The sequence below is a fragment of the Crocodylus porosus genome, unplaced genomic scaffold (assembly GCF_001723895.1).
Source record: "Crocodylus porosus isolate Cpor-Errol unplaced genomic scaffold, CroPor_comp1, whole genome shotgun sequence".
Taxonomy (NCBI): domain Eukaryota; kingdom Metazoa; phylum Chordata; order Crocodylia; family Crocodylidae; genus Crocodylus; species Crocodylus porosus.
This window is the reverse complement of record NW_017728932.1, coordinates 6,107,040-6,131,407: the sequence shown is the minus strand read 5'-3', so window position 1 is coordinate 6,131,407 and position 24,368 is coordinate 6,107,040. Positions and strand designations below refer to the sequence as shown.

Sequence of the window (24,368 nt, the reverse complement as noted above, 5' to 3'; positions counted from 1 at the left end):
GAAAGCTGAGAAAAGCAGAGCTTTGGCCTCAACCACCTTTCCATTTATTAAGTGCAGTGGCACAATGTATTGAACTGAATTCGTTTGAATGTAAAGTCTGCATCTGTGAGAGTTCAGGTAATTATTGGTTTTAATAATCATTGCTGTTATGGACACTTTAAATTAATCTAGTGCTGCTTACCTTGAGGGATACAGAGCATGCTACAAACATATGCATAAATACAAGCAAATGTGTGTACATAAAAACACACATTGATCTTTTCACCTGCAAATGCAGTTCAGTCACCTCCATAAAATAAAGAAGCTGTTTAATGTTTCCTCTCTCCCTCCATTATACCAACCCTTTGCTTACTCCTCTTTCCATCACGGCTAAGGCATGACAGCAGCTACCATTTTTGCTCCTCAGAGTCAAAATTCAGCCTTCCATAAAGCAGCACTTTGTTCATGAGTATGTCTCTTACCAATTCCAGTTTCTAGCTATGTATAGTGAGGGGCAAAGCTGCTACACAAATGGATGCTAGAAAGAGTGGAGGTACTTACAATCGCTCAGTGAGCCTTTTAATAATTAGTAATTATGTAGGCAAGCTGTGAGAGAAAAGACCTGCCAGAGGCTCTACAGAAACTAAGCCCTTCTTGGAAATAATCTTCGGTTAGAAGCTTATAGTCCATGCAATGTTTTATAGTGTGTTTGCCAGTTCCTGGTGGGATCGAACCATTATTACACAACGACAGTGGTTTACTGGTCTAAGATCACGAATGCTTAGAGGCTGGTCAAAAAACAAAACAACCCCCCCCCCCACAAATAAAAAAACAAACAAACCAAAAAAACTTTCTGACTACTAGAATAAAACTACCAAGGAAAGTGGTGGATTCTCCATTTCTTGAACTCTTTAGGCCAAGATTAGGAAGCAAATGCAAGATATCTAAGAAACGCAGGAGTCTAAGTCCAATTTCAGAAGTGATTTAGGCACTCAGAGGGTCCAATTACAAGTCAAGTAGTTTTGACAGCTGGTAACTATGACAGCCTACAGCTTCAGAGGTGCAGCACCAACTAGGCTATTTAAATGCTCTTTCTAGCCTTAAAATCTGTAATTCTACTAAAGATCTAAATAAAATAAAATTATAAACTCAAAACCGCCCCCACAAAAAACCCCAAAAAATGGGCTAGAAGGGACCTCCAGAGGTCATCTAGTCTAACTTCCTGCCTGAGGCAGGATCATTGCTATTCAAACCATCCCATACAAATCCATTGTTCAACCTATTAGCAAAACTACATAGTCAACCCTGACACAACCACAAGGCATAACACCCTCACCTGCCACAAGTAAAGCAGAAAGCTCCAAAGAAAATAAGCCTGGGACCTTTCGCACTTTGCTTAATGGCCAGTTGTTGAAAAATGCATCGTGGCTCCTTACCGGAGGGATCTGACTAATAAGACCAATGCATTTAGCAGCTGGTAATCTGTCATCATCTTAAACAGGTTTGGCCAGCCTAGCAAAATGCACTGTTGCAGGGGTGCCCGCAACTGTGTAACTGCTTCTAATGTTTGCTTTAATATTTGCTGCTTACTTTTGTGCTGATACAGCTGTTGGCAATATCTCTCTAACTTCCCCCCTCCCCCTCTGCTCTACTCCCCCCAGTACCAACTGACCCTTTTCTCCAGCAAGGCTGTGCCCAGCTGGCAATGCAGCTTGAGCACTGGTGCTGAATAAATTGCGATGACGATACACGACAAGGGCTTTTACACTGCAGAAATTGGTAGGAAAATGAATTCATTAGGAAACACTGATATTGTGTTAGACATAGAGATTATGTACACAATTTGAATGGCAATACTTCTTGGCGAGATGTTATTATGGATTTATTTGCAGGTTATAATAAAGATGACAATCAACAGATTGTGTCAGAAGCCAGGATGTTCAGAATGGATTTCATTTCAGCAGAAGAGCCAGCACCTTATTAACTTCTGACATATGAAAGTAGCTCCCAGATGCTTGTAAGGTACCTTGGCTATCCTGAAGCACAGACTTCATTTATGTCATCCTGGGTGCAATGGACAGGAAGACTCACAAACTGTGGAGAGGCTCAGCTCGCCGAGGAGATAGGTGGAAACAATATTTGAAAATGAGTGTTGTACAAAAGAAATGCAATTTTAGCTGAGCTTCCCTCTCCACCCTTGCACATCTATGGCAGCTATTCCTTTTCATGGCAAAGATGAGGGTGAGATCATCCTGCCACGGGAAATAACCTAGGACCTAATCCACCTTAATTGCAAGTATCCTTGGAAAGTCCTTTGGAGCTGTATGTGAAGGTGTGCTAGTGACTTTTTCAATTACCTAGACAAATGCAGATTTTCATTAGCCCAAAGTGACGATGACCTTGATATGTCAATGAACTTTATGCATGTGAAACACCTTGGCAAATTCATTTTCCAGATTGCAAATAATGCCATCCCCTTAAACATATTATGCATAGCATCATTCTAATATTGTAATCCCTCTGTTCAGCCAAGCACTTAACACTATGATGTCTGAGAATGCTTTTTATCCTATATTGAATTGATTTATAGATATTTCTACAGAGCTGACTGCTACAGCATTCTTCATTAAGGAGGTTAGACTTACAGTGTCCTTGCAAGGCAAGCAAGGATCCCTGTCTCTCCATTTTACAGCTGGGAAAACTGAAGTTTGTAGTGGTGAAAGCCATCATTTTCAAATGGGCTACCGATTTTTGCTTTGACATCTTGAGACCATAGGAAAGTAGGGCTGGAAGGAACAGCCATTTAGTCCAGCCCCCTGCTCACGGCAGGATCATCACTGACTCACTAAACCATCCCAGCCAAGTGTCTGTCCAACCTGCTCTTGAAAAACTTCCAGGGATGGAGATTCCTCAACTTCTCTAGGTTTCCTCTTCTGACGCTTGACCACTCTCATAGTCAGGAAATTCCTCCTAATCTCCCACCTACTGAAGCTTGAGGCCATTACTCAAGCCCATTCTCCATCCTCTCTGTAATTGCCTTTCAGGTATTGGAAGCCTTTTTATCAAATATCCTCCCCCCCAGTCTTCTCTTCTGCAGACTAACTAACCTTAGTTCTTTCAGCCTTTCCTCATAAGTCTTGCCTCCCAGGCTCCTAATCATTTTTGGTGCTCTCTGCTTGATTTTTTTTTCCAAACTGTCCACATGCTTCTTCAAGTGTGCGGCCCAAACCTGGACACAGTATACCAGGTGAGGATTCGCTAGTGCTAAACAGACCAGAAGAATCAATTCCCTTGATTTGCAAATGGCACTCCTTTTAAGACAACCCAGCATGCTGTAGGCTTTTTTTTGCAATATGAGCACACTGTTGTTTCATATTCAACTTACGGCCTACTGTAACCCCCAGGTCCTTCCCTTTGGTACTGCCGAAATATAGACAGTTATTCTCCAGTCTGCATTTGTGCATTTGTTTCTTCTGTTCCAAGTGCAGGGCTTTGCATTTGTCTTCAGTGAATCTCATCTGATTGATTGTGCACCATTTCTGCAGTCTACCCAGATCATTCTGCAGCTCCATCGAACTTGGCATCTTCTGCACATTTGCTAAGTGTGCACTCAGTGCCATCATACAAATTATTAATGATGGTATTAAACAATACCAGACCCAGGACAGACCCCTGGAGAACCCCACTTGACACCTCCTCTCAGCTAGACACCGAGCCATTGATAACTACTTATTAAGCATGATTAGCCAACCAGCTATGTATCCACCTTACAGTACTTGCATTTATTCTGTATTTCCTCAACTTGTTAATTAGAATGTCCTGGAGCAGTGTCAAAAACCTTGCTAAAGTCAAAGTGTATTACATCCACTGGGCTGCTACTATCCACAGAGCCTGTCACCTTATCATAGAAGGAAATCAAGTTGGTCAGGCATGACTTGCTCTTAGTGGCTGCTCCCAATCACCTTATTCATTTCTAGGTGCTTCACAATAAAGTCCTCGAGGACATGCTCCACGATCTTTACAGGTATCAAGGTAAGGCTGACAGGTCTGTAATTCTCTGAGATAATCAGCACTTGATTTTTCTGAGGTCCTGAATATCAGACTCCAGCTCAAGTAAGTGGAATAGGCAGGTTTTGGCTTGAAGTTCTCTCAAATCACTGGAACCACGATATTACAACCTCCAGACAAAAACCCATTCGTGAATAATTTTTACTCATTTTCCTAGAATATAATAATGTTATGCAGCATCTTGCACCGATAGAACACAAAAGTACCCGACAGGTAAGGCCAGGGTCATTATACACATGATATAAGGAAGGAAACAGGCACAGGAAAGCAAAGTCACTTGACCAGCCTCCCCCAGAAAACCAGTGGCAGAGACTAAAATAAAACCTTATCCAAAGCCCCAATGCTCTTTTTTACCAGGCCACATTAATAAGCTTTGGACGCGTCACATTCTCGGTGTTTGGAGCAGCGCAACATTTCTTTATTTGTGCATTCTCACCCCCATCTCCCCATTGTTCTGAGTCCTACAAAGACCAGCTGACAAAGTTTGCTCATCAGTCCTACTTTTGGCTTCCTCTGGGCAGATCTCAAGCACCTGCAACTCCACTTGGCATAAGGACAAATGTATGGAAGATGGAGCAGATGGTGATGCGCTCGGAAGCTCATGCCGTGTCTTCCCTGAAAAAAAGGAATTCATCCACCTGCTTTGCATTTCACTTCTCTTATGAAGCCTCAATAAGTTTCCAATTTTCACTGTTGACACAAAGCATTTTTGCCTTATTTCCTTTTTGCTTTACATTCCTGGTCATTAGGAAGCTTAACATATTTTCTATTACACAGAGGCACTTGGGGCTATCATTAAACAAGGAAAACCATGTAAACACTGGTTTTTGCAAGAGAAAGATTTGCTACCGTTCGTAACGTGGTTTGCTATGAATAGGCCCCCATAATACATTCCTCATTGCTTTCCATTTCCTTTGCAGACAGTCAATACCCTTGAGAGAAGTTAATTAGATCCACTTTACTTTGTTTGGTCCCAGCATTCAGAGATCCGCTTAGGGAGGAAAAAAAAAAAAAAAGGAACCAGCATAACAAATTGACTAGGTTGGAATAGGAAGAGATGAATTAACATGCACTTTAGTTGTCCATGATTATAGATCATAGATCTGTTTTAGACCATGGATTGAGAATGATTTATTTAAAAGAGTGAGTATGAACATGTTTACACTGACATTGTTAAATAATAATTTAAGACTCGGAGACCAGTAACAGGATGCGAGTGGAACAGAAAGGGACGGGTTTTCTAATACAGCTCAGAACACAAAGGGAGTATCCAGGCAAGTGCACATGTGCAGGCGTTTGCTGTACTGCTAATTTGCAGCTTGGTGGGTTGTTTTTTTTTTTTTTTAACTCCGAGATCCATGTGTCAGAAAAAAAGTGGTGTGGCGCACATGGCTTCAGCATGCACCACCTGAAACTGGAGCCTGGACATCCAGAACCATGCTCCTGCTGTCAGCCAGGTACCACACACCTGGGTTGCTGCTGCTGGAGCCCTGGAAGGCCCCCTGGACCTCAGGGAAGGCTGCTGGGCCCAGCCTCCCCTACTTCACCCATGCGCCAGAGCACGTGTGCAGGGGCGTTTGCCAGGGACAAATAGCAGCGGCCCATATTTGTCCCGCACGTTCCCACTTGTGGGGACGCACCCAAAATGCTCACGCTGCCATATGCTAACTGCATGCAAAGTTATTGTGATTATCTTTGCAAGTCAGTCGATTGCATGCACAAGTATGACTAAATAACTGCAGATGCATCAGTTAATGTACACGTTTTTTGGTAACTGTGTGAACAGGCTAGGTAAACTGTGTACTCATCTGGTCTATTTTATTACGGAGTTGCTGAGTTGCCTGAAAATGTGGCACAAAAATGACATGCAATGTCATATTAAAAGGCACCTTTTGGGAGCTACTTACCCAGGCAGCACAGCATTGCACATTGTGTTGTCCCTTGCAATAGATGGTGACCTTGCGAACCTGTAAAGCAGATCATGTTAGTACATCTCTGCTCTCTCTTATTTACTCATAAATCACATTTTGACTTCACAGATTAAGGTACAGTACCCAGGGCTTGTGCAGTCATATCCTTACCTTCAGCAAAGCCTAATAATCAGTCGTGCTACTGTACGCTCATAAACCACCTTCCAGTTCAGGATCTTAACATTGCTTTGCAAACATGAATGAATTATGCAAGCCTCACAATTCCACTGAGAGGGATTAGCTCCAGTTTATAGCCAGAGGAATTTAGGCATCCAAATTTGAAATGACAAAGCCACGGGTGCAGAGTGAGTCAGTGCCAAAACTATAACTATAACACAGATCACAAAACTAGCTTTCTGCCCTAGTTGCATGTTTCCCATTATAATGTGCAATTTTAAAACAAGGACAAGAACAAGGATGTGACAAGCCTGGGCATCTTTCTGCTCCCAATTCTGACTGAGCTGATCAAACTGAGGTCTCTCTCCTTAACTTGCAGGCTCTCAGAATCGGGCCCTGTGTTTGAAATGTCTCCTGTAAATTTTTTAGGAATACGTAAAGGAATGAAACATTTCTGTTTACTTGTATCACAATAAATACCAATACAGCAACCTCAATATCTAGTAGGCAACCAGCGATCCTCTGGATCATGATGTATGCATAAGAGGTCTAAGCAGGTGCCAGACGAATCTGCTCGTGGCTGACAAGCCCAATTTGAGAGCGACACGACTTGTTACAAGTTTCACAGCTCTATGCGTTGCCTGAGTTGGAGTCCAAGTTTATAGCATGCTGGTTTCTTCTTTCTCACTTTGCTTCCATCCTCTGGATCAAAGCTGCTTCATGTTGTGCTGCATCTCGTGCCAGATGTTTCCTCCAGGTTGGATGGGATTCTGCACGCTCTTCCCAGCTTTCTACACTGATGTTCAACGACTCCATATCATATTTGCACGCTGCGTGGTACTGCCGTAGAGGGCAACTCCACTTGCTGGAGCCACCTTGAATTTCACCATACAAAATATTCTTGGGGATATAGTCCCATTCTCCTGATCCATCGCAACCTCCTCTTTTTGAAAGTAGTTTCCAAGCGTGTCAGTCTTGAGTGCTCCAGTACCTCTGTATATGGCATTTTGTCTTCCCGCTTTATTTTCAGTATCTTGCACAGACATCTCATGTGGAAGCTGTTCAGTCTTTTGACATGCCGAGCCTATGCAGCCCACATTTCTGAACCATAAAGCAGGGACGACAGCACACACATCTCGTAGATTTGTATCTTCACCTTAGCGGATAGTTTGCTGCTATTGCTGAAATTCTTAGCTGCTTTTCTGATTCTGTTCGTCGGTTCAGGCTGAAGGTCAGGATTGCTGCAGACTGCAGAACCCGAGCAGCAAAACCTGTCCATGACACCAAGAGATTTACGCTCCCGAGTGGTGTCAGGTATTGGTGCTTTCACTAATTGCCGTCCTGAAACTCTCGCATGATTCAGAAAATCTGCCCAAGAGATTTTGAAGGGAAGATTCACTGCAGGCAACCAAGCCCCTGTCATCTCTCAGAACCAGCTCTTTCACCTTGGCTTTTGCTCTTAACCTTGTGATATTGAACAAGCCTCCACCTAGTCTGGTCTGAAGATCGATGCCATCATTGCTGTCCTTGAACACTTGAAGAAGTAGGAACGAAAAGTAGATGTTAAAAAAGCGGCGGGGCGAAGGCACACCCCTGTTTCACCCCACTGTTGATGTCAAAGGTGTCAGATTCTCGTCTTCATACCTTGATGGAAAGAGCAAACGATGTTCAACGGTTTAGGGGACAGCCCAGTTTCTCCAGCACAGGAAAAAGGTGCTGTCTGTTGACTGCATCAAAGGCCTTTGCCAGACTGATGAAGTACAGTGGTGTTTGTTTTTCTCTACACTTCTCTTGCAGTTGCTCAACCAAAAATACCATATCAACGATGGAGCGTTGTCTTACCTGATAAGGTACTTGAGGCTGTCCGACCCGCAGCTCACAGGGCTCGAGCAGGTTGCGAGTGATCAACTCATGCCCGTGGGCTCTTGCTGCCTTCATCTCCTGGGCTCCCTGCTTCCCCTCACATGGGGCTGGGTGCTGCTGCCCCCAAGCTGTCGCTGTTTCCCTCCATCATCTGCGCTTGCTGCTGCAGCTGTTGCCTCCCCGCAGGCCACTTGGTTTCTTTGGGCTCCCCCTCCCTCCTCCAGCTTCTGCTTCCTGCCACCATGCCTGAAGATAGCGTGTCCCACGTCCTACAGCTGCTCAGAAGTTGGACAACTCAAAACAAGTGAACAGACAAAAAAAGAGGCCACTTTCTAGCCTGTCTCCTGCTCACGTGAAGTCTCATTTAAGCCTGAATACAGCTCTATTCAAGTAAATGGCACTGTACCATGCATCTAGTCCTGTGAGGTGCTGAGCACCATCCAGTCCTACCCGTGGCAGGATGAGGCCCCGTATCTGTTTCTGCATCACGCAATGCAGCTACACAGCAGACTTACCAACCCCCAGCAAAGCAAAACCTTGACATTTGTAGCCATAGACCAAGGGACGGCTAAAATGTTCATTGGAATAAATGGGAATGGTTTGATGTTTACCTGTGAGATTAAAAATATCAGGCCTACACAGAGCAAGAGGAATCATGTGTCTCACAGGTAATCTTGGAGAGCTGAGAAGTAATGTGTGTTGTATTCGCTAACTACATTCCTTCTCCCACACTGGAACCATTTGCTTTGAGTAAATGCCATAAATTAGCTCTTGGTTAGAGATGAGTTGAATGGCTCAGCAGAAATTGTAGGGGCCTGGGAATGTGATTTTCCACCCAAAAAAGTGCATTTTACTGTCTCTCTCAATCTCCCTGTTAGCATATCAAGTTGGATTGCACCGGCTGCCTCTGGGGCTCAGTTAGACGGTACTGTATAATACTGCAGCACAAACATGCTAAGTGCAACTTGATGTCGCCTATTCTGCTGCAGTACATCAGTCTGCACAGTGAAGAGGGGCACAGCACAGGGAACAAAGAAATTAAGTGCACGGTTGAGGAGAGCGTGCTTATCTTTTTGGCCCACAGTCTTGCTTTCCAAAGATTTTATCTTTCTTTCTGTTTCTCTCTGCATTATTATCTCCTGTTTGTATTTCTGTTAGTGTCTAGGAGACCCAGGCACAAGGACCAGGGTCTTGCTATGCTTAGGGCTGTACAAACACAGAACAAAAGCATGCCTCCTTTCCTCAAAGAGCCAATATTCAGGTTCACGTGGCCACACCACCTCCCCCTTGCACTCCTCTATTCCCAGAACCCCAAACTTGGGTTGCAGACCTGAGCTATAGGTCTACCCAAATCAAACGGCCCATCATGCTTGAAGTGCACCCATTTCTAAAGCCAACAGCACTTAAGGAAGTGATGTAGTTAACATCCCACCCAGCCACCTTTGACCCTCGCACCCCAGCCTCAATGATTAGGTTCCCGGTTGTAGCTTGATTGACCGGGGAGAACCTCCAGCATACATCTGGAGCAACGCCCACATACATACAGGTGTGGCAAGACACCTGCCACCTGCCCTGCCACTGTGCCGCAGTACAGATTTAAGTAAATACTCATTGTCCCTCCTTAATTGCTCTGTAGCTTTCCTTTCTCCCTCTACACAAAGCATCTTATTGCTATGACCATCTTCAGCTGAAGCCCACTAACAAGAGTTCTTTGCTTGTCCTGTAGCATAGGGGTGCTGAGCTGTTTGCAGTGCTTCCTCACTCCTCGCCTGCAGAGGTCCAAAGCTTAGGTCCCAAACTGAGCTTTTGCTCCCAACAACAGGATGCTGCAAGGGCTGGCTAATGCTCTGCCTTTACCAGGCATCGGCAAGCCCAGAAGTATTTATATTTGTGCCCAGCGGAGTGACAGAGGAAGTAAGAACATCAGTAATATTGAACAGAGTTATCAAGAGACACAGCAACATAGGGCTCAGCTTTGCATTTAGCAAGGCACTTTGCTTTTTTGTTAACCAATTCTTTTTTTTTTTTTTTTACCAATAGACCTTCACACAATGCCAATGCATTCATTAGCAGCCACTTATCATTTTGTAGGCACCTGCAGCTCTTAGGTCAGCACCCAAAGGGTGATGGAGCTTCTCTGGTTTTTCCACTACAGCGCTGGCTCTTGCAATTTCCACCTACCCCACAGGTTGGATTTCATTTTGCAATGCCAATTGCCTTTAGAAATAGATACAGCCTTCCCATTTAAAGGGGGCTAGGGTCATAAATGTCAGCACCCAAACTGTGACCCCAGCGCATTCACCTGCGAGCAGGTCACCACAGGTATTTGCGTATTCTCTGCTCGTTACATGGGAAGGCACGAGCATCACTCCTAACACGTCCAAATTGACGGCCTTTAATCTAGGATGCCGACAAGATGTCATTTCTGTTCTTGTCACAGCATGCCTCACAAATATTGCCTTTGGATTTTCACACACCCCACCCTGCCTTGCTCTGAGTTAGCAAAATGCTCTTGCATTGTGACCTTTTCAATATTCTGTATTTTGATTGGCTGACTTAGCATACTCCCTCTCCCTTGTACAGTACCATTAACCTCTGGGGAAAGAGAGGAAACATCTACCCAATAAAAATACAAAATACTGAAAAGGTCAAAACACACTATTACAATAAATTACCATAATTCAGAGTAAAGCAGGCATTAAAATGATGATCTGTTGCGAGACAGAGATTGGCATTTGTCCGGAAAATGGCACAGCATTAATGCAGTCGGAGGGCCAAGAGCCACCTGGGAAAAGGTAAACGTTGTCAAACTAGACCCTTATCACTATAATTATGTGATCCTCGGAGGCTGTCACATCACGGTATTACTGAATGATGGAAACATCACAGTGGATTTTGATTTATTTTCCATTCTAAATACTTCAAAAGCAAACAAGTGGGGGCAGTCGAAAAATAAAGATACAAACCATGCTGGATTTTGAAGATAAAACCTTTTAAACGGACTGCCTCAAGACTTAGGCAGATGGCTGATCTGAAGGGTAGCATTTATGACATGGAACATGGTAGGCCCTTTTTAATGCATATCTCCGGTGGAGAGCCGCAGACATTTAATTGAATAATAAAGGCATTTGTGGTGACATTACATAGGATGGAGGGATCCATTTAAGTCACTGGAATTTAGAAGTTCAGTGCTCCATTCCCTGCTCCGCCGTGGATATCGTGCAAGCCTAACGTTCACTGGGGCCTCTTGTAAGGGCAAATGCTAAACTAGTAAATAAGCAGGGCGAATAGGTATAAGGAGCATCAGCCATCTTGCAGCAGGGTTTAAGTGAGTTGCTAAGTGCCCAGTATAAAGACGATCTCTCCCATAGTTATCCCATAATCATTGATTACAACGACTTTTGTAGCTTTCTCTGAAAAAAAGCTCTGTTCCTGGCTCTTGATAGAGTAGGGGATTGATGTGACATGGCATTCACCGTGGCTGGCTGTCAAGCCCAGTGGGCTCTATGCCCTTCAGGCACATCGACTTGTGGCACCTCACAGTCCTGCCCAAATCAGTCAACCCAAATGCACTCCTCTTTGAGGGGAAAAACCAAAAGTAGAACTGCAACCACCTACTCCCTAGGAGCACCTGGCTATGGCTGGTGGGATTCAGAAGGTACAAGACAGAACGCTAAATGAATCCTCTTACGGTCTTCAAAAGGGATAGACTACATTTCAGCTATCAAAGGGTGCTAAACTTCCCACTCTTTCCACTGACTTCCCTGCCTCTCTCCCTTGCTGGAGAACTGCTTTGCCTTTTTAGAGCCTCCTTGAACTCCAGAGTAGGCCTCACTAACTGATTCAGTAAGGGAGAAACACCAGCTGCCTCAGGCATTGAGGAACTAGACCCCTAAGCTCCTGCTGTATCCACTTTAGCTCCTAACTCAGAGAGCATTGTGGCCAGGGGACACTGGCACTGATGCACCCCCTCGCACCCCAGGTAGACAAGCCTTAGACAAGCCGCAGATGCTCTGGCAGTCTACTGAGAAATGAGGAGAGCAATAGCTAATGATCAGGTTAGGCCTGTCCCTTTTAGAGCTACATATAATGGTGGAATGAGGAAGGAGCCCACACAACGGAAAGGTGACAGCGTTCACTTTAGTCTTGAGGTGCTTTGTTATAACCCTCACTTGCAGGACTGATGCAAGCAATCCCCTTTAACCTGGCATTGTGATGTTGTGGAGGAGGCTTGGGGTTGCCAGTGGGGGAAAGAGGAGCTCTGTCCCCAAATGACCTTCCTTGCTCATGTTGTTCTGCAGGTCCCGGGTGCCATCCTGAAATGCCCCAACGAATGTGCAGACAAACCTGGCAGCGAGCTGAGAGGAGAAGCTAAAGCACAAAGTGATTTGTTCATGCGTCACCCAATAAGCTATAGCAGGAAAGCCAAATAAAGGACCTCAGTCCCCCCACCCCAAGCAGGCAGATCCTCCTACTTGAGACTGCAGGGTGCCATAGCTAGCCTCCCCCCCGCTCAGTAAGAAGCCTATTCTACCAACGAATGACAGGAAGCACTGTGCCAACACTGCTCAATACAGTACATTTTATTTGAGGATACCACAGCCCCTTTATTATCAACCTGATGCATGATCTTCTTGAGCCGATAAACTATCTTGTCCCCATTGATTGTTACTAGAGCCCTACTTCTGGACCAGAACTTCTTTGTGCCCGGTGCTGTACAAATGCAGAATAGAAAGACACTCCCTGTAGCATAAGCTACTGATAGTGCAGTACTGCTGTTCTCTATCTCTTGTACAAATACCCTTGAACCAGCAGAGCAGAAAGGGGTCATGGGGTGGCTGTGCTAATCTACCAGATAGTAATCCATCCCTGTCCCAGCCAGTGTGAAATCTGATTATTGGCCTAATATTAATCTGGGGCCCAGGGTAGGAACTGTCAGTTTTTGTTCCAACGCTGGGCTTTGTATTGTCAACAAAAACCATATTTGACATTTAATTCAAATCCCAGAGTGTCTTTTAATGATATAACCTTCCTCTGTTTCATGCTGAAGAAAGAGGAACAATATCTCCTCTCCTGCATGTTCTGGCTGGAGAAAGGGGAAAGGGAAAACCATAAAAAGGAAGGGCCTAATTTCCAGCAGCAACCCAGCACCTCTTCTAATCTGTGTCACCCAGAGGCAGAAGCCTTGTGCACAGAAAGGGTTTTCCCATCTTTTAAAATTTGCCGTATCCCAGTAAAGCTCTTTCATTTCACACAGATTAAGAGTTAATTCAGGTCAAATAAGGATTAATTAGTCTGTGTAAATCAGCCCCAGACACCGATGCGCTGGAGATCTTTTAAAAATTAGTTGCTGTTACTGTAAGTCTGTATCTTCTGATGGCAAGACGTCTGGTGGATTATAAATTTGCAATCAGGTACCCCACGGGATGCAAGATGAGGGAAAATGTCAGTCTGAACAGTCTTTAAATCCCTCCTGCCGATGAACTGCAGCCTCTTTCAAATTAGGTCCTGTTGGCAAAATCAGATAAAGAGATGGAAATAAATGATGTGAACAAAGGGCATCAAAGAGTATCATTTAAATTGTTATTGACTGTGGGCATGAAAAAAAAAAGCACAGCATGAAAACATACTTAATAAGGGGAGATAATGGGACCATGGAGCCAGTTTTTTGATTTGTAGAAAGATCATCAAATAGTAGGGTTTTTAAAAAACATTTCTTACCTAGTTTACAGGTAAAGGAGAGTGAGAAATGGAATAGATTTCACAAAGCAGGTAAAATTGCTTTGATAAGCCATATGCACTAATATCACTAGTTCGCTCAAAGCCTGCTGCATTAGAAAAGTTCAAACCTGTTGCTGCTGGATGGACAAACTAAGAGCATTAGGCATAGTCATTAAGAAAAGCCAAGCAAACAAACCGTCCGGAGACTTTCATGGTGGTTTACACGACATTGCGGAAGATCCCTTTGAACTGAAGGACAAGCCATGCCAGTGCCCTCAGCTTCCTCTTAAACACGTGTCGAGAACAAGCAGCAGAAAGCCCTTCTCCCACAGTGATCTTAGTATGTATTTAACATCACTTCAGGCCAAAATAAGCTTGCTCTTGGGATTTGGAGATCCCAGCAGAGCACGAGTTATTACGGCTTCGGCAAGCACCTATTTGGGAGCCAAAGGCCGTTTGTAGATGACATTTTAAAGAGGGTTTAAAGTGGGTTAAATGCCTTTTGCACCGCTTTAAGGGCATTGCTGTTTGCACATTCAGTGCTGTATTATGCATGAATTCCAACCAGCGGCGGATTTACTGTGAAGCAAACCATGCGCTGGCATGGGGCACCGCTGCCACCACCAGAGAGCCTTCCACATTTTGTTTGTGGCCCTCCCTCCCGCCCAGGAGGTTGTTGGCCTCCTCCGGCATTACGGCCGGAAATTCCAGCCACCGTGGCCAGTGTGCCATGCTAATTCCCCCGCGGATGTGCCGTGGCATGGGAGGGGGGCCCTGCACCTCGCTTGGCTCACAGGGCCCCACTAACTGTAAATCTGCCACTTATTCCAGCCGCTGTAGCACATTCGGTGGCGTAATTGCACCTTTGTGACACAGCAAATGACTCTGGGGTGTTGCAAAGTAAAACACCTCCAAGCAGTTTTAGTTTCTTACCCTACAGCTGCGGAGGGAAGCGCTGGGCTCCATGCAGCTCAGGGGCTGTGCAGGCAGCCCGGCAGCAGCCTGGGAAGGCAGGGGGAAAAGAAAGGCACAGAAGAGGAGAAAACAAAAAATAGTGAGCCTGATCTTTTTTTTTGTTTTTTCCCCCAGAGCCTGCCTGTTTGCATGAGCTGCACGGGGGCCTGGTGCTTCCCTCTGTGGCTGCGGTGCCCCCCCGGACTGCCCCAGCCAGGTGCTTGAGGGTGGGTGCCGCCTGTGGGGAAGCCTCCCCTGCCACTGGAAAGGGAGGTGAGGATCAGGCTCCAACACGGGTGTACCCGACACGGGGCTTTACTTTGCCCTAAATTGAAGTGGTATTTTTAAAAAAAACAACCCACCGCTTCAATTTAGGGAGAATTAAACCCCGATGTCATCTACAAATGGCCATAGTCACATGTATATTGAGAGGCAAGGAGACCAGGCACCTCAGACGTAGATATTCAAAAGCATTTAAGGCACCTCACCTTGATTTCAACAGACCTAAATGTCCAAGTTGTTTTTGAAAACAGGCTCATACGTTCCCAAAACAGTTTTAGGCACTTCTTTGACTCGCTGTGCTGGCTTTTCGAGCACATCCATCCCCTTAGTGGATCAGATACAGAGCAGCAGAGAGGTGCTGCATATCATAGAGAGAACATATACATGTACCTATTACATCTGGCTGGAAGAAGATACGTCCCAGTGATGTGGCAACTGAATTTTATTTGTGTGAGATTGTGGGAATGGGTGGCCTTGATTAGGGCTTGGCATGTGTGGAAAATTACTGGAAATTTTTGACTGGGGTGGGGAAGGTGCATATTCTTTCCCTGACTTATACCCTGCACAGCACCATGGGCATCAGAGCAACTCTCCTCTGGTGCTGGAGGGCACGGCAGATAGTGGTGCTGTTTGCATCGCAGCCGTTTGTGCAACACCAAGACAGTTCAGGCAGTCAGCCAGGAGGCAGTGCAATCAAAGTTTCTCAAAGGATGTCTGCTCCACTGCAGATCCCATGCGTTTCACTGGGCACAACTTAGGCCATAAGCAGTAATATATGAACCTGCAAGTTTAACCCTGCACTCATGGGGAAAGGGAATTCAACTGGAAAATGTTTTATAGGACTTGTCTGTACTTGGAAGGCAACAGTGCCTTGACTGCTCCATGCCATCTCCCTCTGTGGACAGAGGAGTAAGCCTGAAGTTAGCTATCTAGCACATACTGTACGCGAAGATCTCGCTCACAGGAACCCCTCATAGATCATATTCATCCCCGCTCTTATTGTGAAGCAACTTCTTCAAGCAGCCCAATCCCGAGGGCTTAATCCATAATGCTGGGGACCGTGATATTAAGTTGATATGAACTCAGATCCAAGGGAGAACAGGGCTGTCACACTGAAACCCTCCCCGGCTCATGGGGAGCGTATGGGAATGGCTGCTCTATTTGAATCAGTCTCCTGGAGCTCCATAGGTCACCTGTAGACTTTAAAAAAAATGGTTTTAATGACTCATATCATGTCCTTCAGATGAGGCGTTAAACCAGGTTTCCTGGTGGGCATCCGACTGGAAGTTAAAGACTGCACAGCACTTTCTCAGAAGCAAAGACAGAGCACCACTGGAGCCGAGTCCTAGGGACCATCTCAATCAAACAAGCTCTAATGGCAGACCCGTGCATTCGAGCACTGTTTAACGCACAATGATAGGTACATTTACCTGCTCAGCCACCATATTTCACACAGTCCCTGAGCACGTTAAGGAAAAGCAGAGTCTGTGCTTACAGGTTTCCTCAGACAATTCGGACCCTGGAATTTCAGTTGGCCACTTTATCTTTCAACATCTCCTCAAATACAGGACAATGCAAAATTGTCAATATACAGCATGCCTAGCACTCCCGGGAACTCCTGCACTAAACATGCCTCCATGACCTGAAGGGGGAGATTAAATTAATTTGGATATGGGCCGGCCGAACCAACCGGGGAGTTTCCAAAGTGAACAATATCCGTTAGGGGACACGACCTAATTTCTGATGAGATAAACAAGATCTGTGTGTATTATTCTAGATCTTGAAGTATGTTTTCAGGCTCTGAAACCCCAAAGCCAAAATTAAAAAAAAAAAAACCAGCGGGTTTTCCAATGAAGAAACCACACTGGGATTTTTTCCTCCTTCATCTCACTGATATGATGGAACTATGGCAATAATACAATGCCGTAAGCCTTGGAAGAAAGATGACATCTGTTGCCCATCAGATATTACACCTTGGTGACCATGCAGACCAGCAAGTATGAAAGTGATTACTTATACCTTGACAGCATGGCCACAGCACATAAATGGGACGCTCTGTACAGCCATCTAGAAAGGAAGACCTATTAACAGCGGGGGAAGTTACCATTTCAGCTGTGAGAATATGTCGGTGTTACTTCTATTGTTGCCATGAGACATTCATTGGGAAACAGCTGCAGGTTGATGAAGAGCATATGGACCATCTTGGTGTAGCCCTGATTTCACCTGAGTGCTATTAATCAGTTAGCATCTGCTGCAGTTACTAACACAGTTCTCCCCCTACATGCATTTTGCTTTAAACCATCAGAGATTAGTGATCTGATACCGTAGATATTACAGCGCCAAACTAAATAAACATTGTGCTTAACTATCCAGCTACCAGGACCAGGAACGATCCCTTATCATTTCAGTGACAGAGACAAATACCTCTTCCTCTTCTCTATCTGCTTTCTCCTGGTGCTGCGGTTTGAAGCGGTGAGTTGGATGAAAACACACTCTGCTATGGGATTAAAGCGATGCTTACATATTCTGTTCTGTTCCATACACGTTCCCAATAGACTTGTGCCATCAGATGTGAGTGCTTTCAGGGAGCGTTCACTTCTCTTCTCTTCTCTCCCTCCCCTCCATCTTCAATTCCTTTGGCGGTCGCCTGGAAAACCTTTGCAAATTGCTGTTTACAAATAAGCAACATGACTGCATTCCACGCGGAATTTGTTTTACTAAATGTAGTAACTGCTAGGAATACATTGCATATGGTAATTAAGGCAAATTCAGGGCTCATTATAATACCATTATGCAAAATTGACGGTGCATCCTCATCTGGAATCCAGTGTGCACTGTGGGTCACCCCATCTCAAAAGAGAGTTAGCGGATGATGAGCAAGAACAGGAGCCCAGGAGAAACCCTTATTAAAGGAAACTGAAAAGATCAGGGTCGTTTGTCATATGCAGGAGAGGACTGAGAGGAGCTGGATAAAAGTGGTTGGCAATGAATGGCATAGAGAGGGGGAACTGGGAACTTCTGTTTTCCCTACCTAGTAACCCAAGAACAAGGGAACATTCAGTGAAATGGAAAGCTAACAAATCCAAACCTGGCAAGAGGAAATCTCTCTCCCTCCCCAAACATAATTAGACGGTGGAACTCACAGCCACAGGAGTTACTGAGGCCAGGGATTTAGTCCGACTCAAACAGAGATCGTGCTTTTATAGAGAAGACTATTGTAACTTGTGATGGTTAATACAAACAAAAGTCTTGGAAGGAATGCAGACCTCTGGCTTCAAGGAAACCAGCTTCCCACATTTACCTATTGTGCAGTTTCTTCACCTCCCTTTACAGCATCAGGAGCTGGCACCTTTCAGAGGCAGACGGGATACTGGAGTGGCCGAGCCACAATTCTCACGCTCCTGTTCAAAAGGGAAAAAGTTAACTGTTTTAAGTTAGCCCTCCAAAATCAATCTCGAGCTCTAGAAGTGCTGCACACAATTACAGTAAACCGAGGGCAAACTTTGCTGTCACATCCATTTCTCTTCTTCACGGCGCCCTCTGGCTCCCCGGGTGCATGAAACCTGTTGACCAACTCAATGCAAGTCTAGTAGGGCCTTTGCTCTTTGGGAATAAGGCAACAAGAATCTAAACACAGCTCTGCTCTCAACAAAGGAGCGTTATTAAACCGAGGTTGTGGTAATCGTTAAAACTGAGTTCACCTTTTACTGTGGATTACAGGGAAAGGGCCCAATTCTGAAGAGAGACACCGTGGGGCGGTGACACAGTCCTTTTATCCTGGGCCATGCCTGTTTCACCAACATAACCTGCCTTAAGTTCAGTGGACCAAATTCAAAGGAGGGTAAGGGGCACAAATCATACATTGTTTTGCAAGTGTGTTTAGATCAGGCCTTAGATACACAATGTAATGATGGTTAGCTGACATGATCCTGTACAGAGCAGAACTGGGTTTGTGAATCTTTAACTAAATTACATGGATGAGACATCCTTTAATCTACAGCAGAACTGCCTGTGACCCCACATCTGCAAATTCCTTCTCTTCTCTACCCCTTCCCCACCCCTCTCTGAAAATATCTACCTGCTTTTCTCCATGCGATTCTCCCGGCTAATTACCCATAAAGATTCAAATCATGAACTGCAACTCAGAGCTTTTCACAGGCATTAGGGGAGCATTAAATGGGAAATTCTCAGACTAAATTACAGTTTTCCACTACAAGTGTTTCAAAAAATATCTGCTTTTAATTAGAAAGAAAAGATCCCAAAGACTGCACTACCTCCTACCTACCACACACACACACACACACACCTCTCAGATTAACTTCTCAGGTGATGTAAATCAACATAGCTCCCTGCAAGTCCATGGAGTTTACATCAGTCTGCTCCAGCTGAGGACCTGGCCTTCTGGAAGAGAGACAAATTTACTAGCATCTGCAGAGGATCCATAATATTCCCAGCTCCAAGTAATTTGGGGTCCTGTTGAGCCTCTTGCACATCTCTGCTGGGGTGGTGCAATTTATTTGGCAGCTAGGTTTTTCCTCCCAGGGAACTTCCTAATAGATCCATGAACGCAGAGGTTACGTAAGGGCAGGTCCAGAGATGAAGTCACTGGTTTTTCTGTACAGAGAATGGAGATTTCAGCCAAGCCTTATGGTTTCAGTAACGCGAAGCTTTGTGAGCCTGCTGTTCGTCTGTAGCGGATGCCTCTCTTCTGCGTCAGCACCAGGCTAGAATTTGGATTGAGGACAGGTTCATTCTCAGATGAGACAGAGCTGCCTGACAGGGTGACAATGAGCTGCCTTGTAGCAATGAGTGAGACGCCTTCTCTCAGCTGCCTGCAATTGTCCTCCAGGCCTTGTCAACACCAGGGATTTAAGCCACGGGGACAGCATGGCAGTGTGAACCCCTGGTGCAAGCAGGCTGCAAAATTCTGAGTTTAAATTTGCACCTAGTTCAGCCTGAGCCTGGGCTAGACGGCTTCAGTTCCTACCGTGGCTCGCAGCAGTACTGTGTGTCGGTAGCAGGTATTTGCATGTTTGCCTTCTCCAAAGGTTGCAATGGAGGTAAAGCCACAGAGTCAGTTAATTAGCTCACAGCTGCTTTTCTTTTTTGCCATCTGCTTAGCTAGTCCCACACAACTGGGGACATTCTGGGCATTAGAGATTTAGCGTAGTATATTTTTAAATACAAAAGGACAGCAGGCAATTCCTGCTGGAAGATGCAAGAATTTTCCGTGAAACTTGTAGTCAATATTGAATGATCACCTGGAGTCACTGCAGCGCATTCACACCGTCTGATGAGAGATGCGTGTAAGAAGCCGAAAGGCCTATAATGTTACCTACAGCAATGGAACAGGGATGCATATAGAGGTGCGGAGAAGGAGTCTGTGTGGTCAGCTGCTGAGCCATATGATAAATTGTCTCTTTATACACCTTTGCCCTTTTCACAAGCCCATTGCCCACTGAGCCATCTCCCCTGAGGCTTGTTCCAGGAGTGAAAATCTCCTGGCAGTTTCCAATTGCTGCCATTAAAACAAATGCATCTTGCTATGGAAATAAAATCTACCCCAGGATTATACTGGCTGGAAATTTCTGAGTGGGTACTATTTAGCACAGGGACACTTTTCATGTTAATAGAACACATGCTTCTCCTTTTGGAAGGTCCTGAGTTAATGCACTTTATCTTTGTGACATCTTGCGTTCAATTAAATACTATCACAGCAATTAAGGGCCTGATTCAATTTCCAGAGGGACTTCTCTACCAACTACTCTAACAACTTCAACAGGATCAGGCAGTCAGAGGCTTGAATAGTCATGAATTTAGGATTCAGAACTATTCTCTCAGCTACAAATTTTTTTCCTCCCAAAAATCATCTTCACTTTCCTAGTGAATAAATATTTGGCCCAAAATACCCACGTTGTCCACTAATTCATTGTTCCGTATTTTCAGCTGAGGCTTCCAAGGAGGTGCAGACTACTACCATATTTTTTGCATGCAATACATCCTCAAATAGAACATGTGCCTGGTTTTTGGAAAGCCAAATAAAGGGGGGAAGAAAAAATTTTTCCAGCGTCATGGCTGACTACGCGACGCATGTCTCCGGGGAACACAGAGTGTCGAGGAAGCGTGGCATCACATGCTTCCTGCTGCCTCCTGCATCACCCAGACTATCTCCTGAGAGGCCAAGGGCTAAGTAACAGGACTCTCTGTTTCCATGTGGACTTACCCTACATCACACAAGGTTAGGCCCCACACCATTTCAAGGGCGGTAGCAAAACTGGTAGTTCTTTACTGTAAGTAGTTCTTTACATAGGTTCCTGTAAATAAATTGTTTCCACATCAGAGGCCTCATCAATATACTGCCAGCAGCCCGCTTTGTGGTTCAGGCAAAATGTACACTATCACAATAGCTACAGCTGTGAGAGGGTTAACACGGGACTTCAGCTTGCTCAGCCAGACAATCAGCAACTATTTTGGCAGCTGCATGGGATGCACGGTGTCTTCAGGAGTGCTCCTTTTCTAGTGAAGAAATGAGCCTCCATGCTGGAGACATGCGCCCCAAGTTTGGGGGAACTGACTTGGGGGGAGGGTGTTATATGTGAGAAATGATGGTATTAGATGACACAAAATAGAAGTCCAGAAAACCTCCCCAAAAGAACTCGGCTAACTTATGGATCAGGACTATAAAATACCATAACCATCCTTAACCTGTTGTGATACTGCAGTGATTCAAAAGGAGCAAACTTAGCATACAGTTTCATTCCCACGTGCTTATCTCTGAAGGAGAAATAATGCAACACCAGGGAGCCAAATCATTCGTCCTGGTAACTGTCTGACATCCTTAAAAAGGAAACACTGAAGTGCAAGATGCTTACAATGCCTATGATTCATTAAAGAGGGAAAAGACCCTTAGTAGACAATTCTCAAAACAGGTGACAAAAGCTAAAGGTCATACCAAGTGTAGCTAGGCCCTTGACACAACTAGCAAAGCATTATAGGAGCTTTGTAGGCTACTTAATATATCGGCATAAAACCTGGCTATCCGAATAAGTTTGAGTTCAACTGATGATCAAATAACAACAGATGCGAACAGTGGCATGCGACTTCTGCGACCCGTCCCAAGGCAGCTGAAGAGTGAATCACAAATCGAGAGTACTCACCAAAGTCAGCTTGTGAACTGCCTACTGGTAGAAACTTCCCAGCCAAAGTATCTGAAGGCTAATTGCAGTATAAATGGATTTTTTTTTTTCCTGAAATCAGAGTTGATTCATGAACAATTCACAGATAAAAGGGCACGGATTCATAACGAGCCAATTGTACCAGCTGTATCAATTTACGGTCCTCAGCCATCCAAAGACTATTGTTCTGTTTGTGTCACAAAGCGAGTGGTCTCCCCTCGGCGAATCCTGAGATCACCCATTCAAGCTCTGTTCGCTGTCAGAGTGTTTCCACTGAAGTAAAAACACGGTGACTTATCTTTTTTTTTTTGCCTCATCCCTTTCTTGGTTTGGAGGATGGGGGAAGTTTGACATGGTGGACGGAGGAGGAGTTGCCATGGGATATGGGTTGGCTTCCAGCCATTCAGAATCAGCATTTACATCAGCTGTGATTTCATTTTATTCATAGCTTTGCCGAACAAAGGAGCCTTTCAAAGAAACACACGGAGGCCGAGGAAAATGCCAGATCAAATCTTCTGTACCAGAGACATCTCTTTTTTTGATCATATTAGAGATGACTTGTCCTCTGGATGACCTCATCACATGGATTATGGATTTGGATTGTTTCATCCTCTTAAAAGTTTGTCATGGTGTATTGACTATGCTTTAGCATTTATGGTTTCTATGGTGCTCAAAGGATCTTGCTGCAGACTTCTTGAAAGGGGCATAAAAGTTACATCATTTTTTCCTACGCTGCTTACATTCACAACAGTACTTAATCAGCTACATTGCAGAAGGGGTTGCAAGGGTTACTTTGTTAATGATGCGCTTTGAAAAATGCCAAGGGCTAAGTAACATTATAATGGTTAAGCCTTTGCACCTCAGTTCCCTTATGTGTAAAACAAGAACGCTCACAACTACTTTGCTGCTGATGGGTTTTTTTCCTCCCTTTCCCATCCATAAATCTCATAGACATAGAAGTATCATTACCTTCAATGAGCAGGAAACAGAGACAAAGATTAAGCAATTTGCCCAGTGTCCCTCAGGAAGTCAGGACTAGAGTCAGTATACAAGACATGGGGCTTAACAGCTCCTGTATGCTCTTTCACTGGACAAATTGCCGCTTCCCTGGAAATCTGTTGCTTCCCTCCCAGCCCGATGTGGCGGTGAGGATTGTTAAATTAATTAATGCTTACAAAATGCTGGGACCAAAAAGTGCCATTAAAGTGTAAATTAACCAAAAAGCAGGACTTCCTCAGGTGTTCTGCGCCAATGGGAAGTAAGCCTTGGCAAGCCTGCAGAAACATAAACAGGCCCCAACTTCCCATGCATTAGGTTTGCTTGCTTATTTGCTTTGATCCAGAAGCGAATGTGAGACTTATGAACCAGTCCAAACTGGCAGGGCCAGAGAGACGGCCCTCCATAATCGGGACAAGTGCAAGCAAGGGCTCTGTGGCAGTGCAAAGTTCCCCCTGCTGCCCCAGCCTCGCTGACTGCAAGGGGCCTCACCTCCACCTGGGGGGAAGGCTCCCTGGGTTTGTCTTCACCCAGAGTTGTGCTGGTTTCAGCAAGCGTGCGGTTGAAGGCTCAGATCAAGCAGAGTGGCTTCTTAACCTGGCAAGGGAAATACCATGTATCTCTGTCCATGAAGGCAGTTTTCCTGAACCGCACTGCGGGAGAACTGCTCTTCTGGCGTGGTTCGGTACCCGCCGAGGTGTAACAGCTTTAATCCCAGTCCATGGAAACGGGAGTCTCCTCCCTTGCCTGCTCCTGCTGCCTTATGGCTAAGGGCAAGCGAAACTTGGGGGCATCCAAACCCCAAGCCTCCGGGCTTGGGCCTGCAAGTAGGATGCCCACCAAAGGATTTGGAAACATCTGAAGCCCCAGATGTGGTGGAGGATGTTCGCTGATAGTAGGGCCACTTACGGTTCTGGACTCTTGGATTTGGAATTAGTTTTGGCTAATTTGGCCTTGGCTACAAATTAAAAAAAAAATCTGTACACCAATTCAGTCAAACTGGTAGAGAAGGCTTCATGCAGACTATTACTGTTTAGGCTAATGAGGCTTACTGCGGTTTGGCTTGCATGCAGTAAGCAGGCAGGGACATAACAGGAACCAGTGACTGAACGTTAAAATCAGGGAAATTCAAATTAGAAATAAGCTAGACGCTTTTAACAATCAGGGTGACTAACCAGGGGAGCAAACAGCCAAGCAAAGCCGTGGGTTCTTCAGTCCCTTGATATATTTAAATTGTGCCTGG

At 45.0% G+C, this 24,368-nt stretch overlaps 1 long non-coding RNA gene across 1 annotated transcript; it reads right to left on the bottom strand.

Moving 5' to 3' along the window:
- Positions 1-10,797: 10,797 nt before the first annotated feature.
- Positions 10,798-22,390, bottom strand: LOC109317046. Its single transcript, XR_002102961.1, has 4 exons — positions 22,112-22,390; positions 18,256-18,355; positions 17,476-17,622; positions 10,798-13,505 (listed from the first exon to the last, which is right to left on the bottom strand). It is a non-coding gene; the product is annotated as an uncharacterized LOC109317046 (long non-coding RNA).
- Positions 22,391-24,368: the final 1,978 nt, after the last annotated feature.